This window comes from Ovis aries, chromosome 14 (genome assembly GCF_016772045.2).
Source record: "Ovis aries strain OAR_USU_Benz2616 breed Rambouillet chromosome 14, ARS-UI_Ramb_v3.0, whole genome shotgun sequence".
Classification (NCBI taxonomy): domain Eukaryota; kingdom Metazoa; phylum Chordata; class Mammalia; order Artiodactyla; family Bovidae; genus Ovis; species Ovis aries.
The window spans coordinates 26,090,923-26,094,580 of NC_056067.1; the positions used below are offsets into that span (position 1 = coordinate 26,090,923).

General features: G+C 43.9%; 1 pseudogene; it reads right to left on the bottom strand.

Moving 5' to 3' along the window:
* Positions 1 to 435: 435 nt before the first annotated feature.
* On the bottom strand, positions 436 to 915 carry LOC101106453 (peptidyl-prolyl cis-trans isomerase A-like; annotated as a pseudogene).
* Between the last annotated feature and the right edge of the window lie 2,743 nt (positions 916 to 3,658).

Here is a 3,658-nt window from a genome sequence, read left to right on the forward strand (position 1 = left end):
CAATATGACATCACTCATATGTCTGGCATCTCAGTGCTCTTCCATATGGCCTTTCTCTTTCTTTGTGGTCTCATCATCCAATAGTCTAGTCCAAGTTTCTTTACAGCGAGGTGGCTGGCTTTCAGAGAAGGCAATGTCATCCCACTCCAGTACTCTTGCCTGGAAAATCCCATGGGCAGAGGAGCCTGGTAGGCTGCAGTCCATGGGGTTGCGAAGAGTCGGACACAACTGAGTGACTTCACTTTCACTTTTCACTTTCATGCATTGGAGAAGGAAATGGCAACCCACTCCAGTGTTCTTGCCTGGAGAATCCTGGGGACGAGGGAGCCTGGTAAGCTGCCGTCTATGGGGTTGCACAGAGTCGGACACGACTGAAGTGACTTAGCAGCTAGGATAAAAAAAGTCAAGCAGCAAGGATAAAAAAAGTCAAATTGATTAGATCTGTGCACAGTCCACAGTGGTGATCTTCTTGCAGGTGTTGCCATTTCTGGACCCAAAGCTCTCTATGGCTTCCGCAGTATTCATGACCTCCTTCACCTTTTCAAAGACCACATGCTTGCCATCCAACCACTCAGTCTTAGCCGTGCAGATGAAAAATTGCAAACCGTTTGTGTTGGGGCCTGTGTTTGCCATGGACAAGATGCCAGCACCTGTATATTTCAGGATGAAATTCGTATCATCAAATTTCTCCCCATAGATAGGGGACTTGTCACCAGTGCCATTATGGCATGTGAAGTCACCACCCTGGCGCATAAATCCTGGAATTCTGTTAAAGCAGGATTTATCCTTTCCCCCCAGTGCTCAGATCATGAAAGTTTTCCACTGTCCTTGGAACTTTGCAGACAGCTCGAAGGAGATGTGGTCTAAAGACTCGCTGTTGTCAGCAGTGTTGAAGAACACAGTGGGACTGACCATAGCTGGGCAATATAGAAGGCTCTGGAGTGGTGGCGTCTGCAAGGCCTGTTGCATTTTATTGATCGAGGAAAGCCATAATGCCAGCCCTGACTCAAGAGGAAGGGTAGTAATAGTGGTAATGGGTGAAGCAGCACACACTTATAGAGAGGGAACTCTCTTTGGAGAGTAACTTCCACAGATACAAATAAACAAGAACCATAGCTAAAATTTAGTGAACTCTTCTGTGTCAGACAGCCGGCTAAGTAGGGTCATATGTTGTCTCACGACATCCTCATATTAACCTAAGTGAAGTAGGAATCATTCTTGTCCCCATTTTATTTATTTATTTATTTATTTTATTTGGCTGCATTGGGTCTTAGTTGCAACACATGGGATCTTTAGTTGCTGCATGTGGGATCTAGTTCCCTAACCAGTGATTGAACCCAGGCCCCCTGCATTGGAAGCACAGAGTCACAGCCACTGGACCACCAGGGAAGTCTTACCCCCATTTTACAAGCAAGTGAATGGAGGCTGGTAGAGATTAACTAAACAACCCCAGGTCTAATAAATGGCCGGGATTCAAACTCCTCAGAGATTAATTTGTTGCACTAAGAAAAGTTTGAGTGAACTGGTGAAGAACTCCACCTGTGGAGTCATCACATTGTAATTTATGCTAGAGAGAGGGCACTGAGGCTCAGAGAAGGGAAAGACCCTTTCTGTGTGGGAGTTCAGGGAGGTCTTCAGGAAGGGGGACGTTTGCTGCTGAAGGATGGTTGAGACATGAACAGATGGTGGATGAAGGTCTCCCTGCAGGGGGGAAGCGTGCACACGTGTTGAGGAAAGGGTCCAGGAGTGCACTCTGGGACCGACAGCCAGTCTATCTTGAGGGGACTCCAGAATTCAAGGAGGGGGTCAGAAAGTATGATGGATGCAGGACATTGGGGGTCAGGTTGTGAACATACTCGAAAACCAGGCTGAGCTTTGGGACCCTTATTTCATGGGGAGACATTTAGTGTTTGGGAATAAGAACTTTATTTTAAAAAGGTTAAAACCACAGAGGTAGATTTGATACATGAAAATGCAGATGCTTAAGACAGGATGAACAGAGAATGAATTCTCTGTAGGCTCACTGAGAGGAGATTTATGTTTGAAGCTTTTAACTGACCCCTGGGATGGATTAGAGGTAAAGAAGAGTATAAATATTGAAGGGTTGATAGCTGAAGATGAAATCAAAGATGGGTGTCAAATAATCAGCCACAGTACCTAAAATAATAGGGATGGGATAGATTTGGGAAATATACAGTTATTTAAATTTTAGGCTACTGAGCTGACTTCAAGCAATGCTGTTGACCTGATAGGGGGTGCCAAGGTGGGTTTGCAGAAGTTGATCCAAAGGTAAGAGTCATTGCTTATAAGGAGGAAATGTGACACTTTTCCTTTAAATTTATTTGGCAAGATATTGTAGGCTATTAACATGATTTTTGCCTTTTCTCTTTGTTACTTTCAAATGCAAATGGAGCCCAGTTACTTTTATGGCCTGATGCATTAGCTGTATATATCTCCTAACTGTATCCCTTCCCCTGACATCCTCACATTAACCTCAGAATAGGTACTGCCCTGTGTCAAGGCATTGAGGGCTCATTGGGATACTATGCCTTGACCTACTGCTTTACACATAAAAAAATGAGAGAGGGAAAGTTTAAATGACCAGTATAACATAAGAGTCAGAATCTGTGCACTGACCTGAGTCTAGGCAGATAGAAGGACATTTATGACCTTTATAGACAGTGCATGGGAAGGTGGAAGGCCAAGCCATAGTTAGATAACCTTAAGCACACAGTGAAAAGATAGGTACTGCCCTGTGGCCTCTCAGCATCAGGAATAAGCCTGGGATAGATAGAGCTGTGAGCCAGTGACTCAGTTTCCTTTGCAAGATATTTACTTTTGACAAGCGTCCTCATGGGTTCAGGATATAAAATCCTGTAATAGTGCTGTGATTAAAGACTTTCCTTCTGAATAGAGTCACACACTGGCAAGTGGGTGGGAACCACCAGAACTGACGTAGCTGCTCAACAGAACAAATGCAGTCATTTCTGAAGTGGGCTGTTAACTTTTTACTTGCTCTCTTGTTTTTTGTTTGTTTCAGATCTGAGTATGTGAGTTCTGGGGCCTTGGGGATGGCAACTGGGATTTAAATATTTAATGGGGAATGCTTCCTACCATTATGCCTCATTACCGACTTTCACCCTCATTATTCATCAGATCTGTAGCCCCTCAAGGAATGGGAAGATTGCACTGTCTCCTCACATATGCGTTGTCAAACCCCTGATTATTTGTCTAAGTTGGACTGTACATGGTCCCATGTTGAAGGGAAAGGATTCATGTAGGAGCTGTTTTCCAAGAGCCCGTGCAATTCATTGAGGACTTCCCAGGCCAGTGTTTTGTTACTTGTGGTCATGTGCTAAAAGAGTAACTACTACTTCTACTACTAATATTTACAATAGCAGCAGTGTTCAACTTGTCTTACAGTGGGCTTGGCAAGTTATTATTTTGAATCCTCGTAACAACCCCTTTACACATAAGGAAATTGATATGTCTCAGTTCCATGACTTTAAATACTGGTTCCGATACCAGAGGTTATGCCTTTTGTCTTCTGTGATGGGAACTCTGTTTTTTCTCTTACGTGGTGGGGAATAGGGATGTTAGGAGAGGCCTGTGAATATGATCTGCCATTGTTTCCATACCCACTTTTGGTTATTTCAGC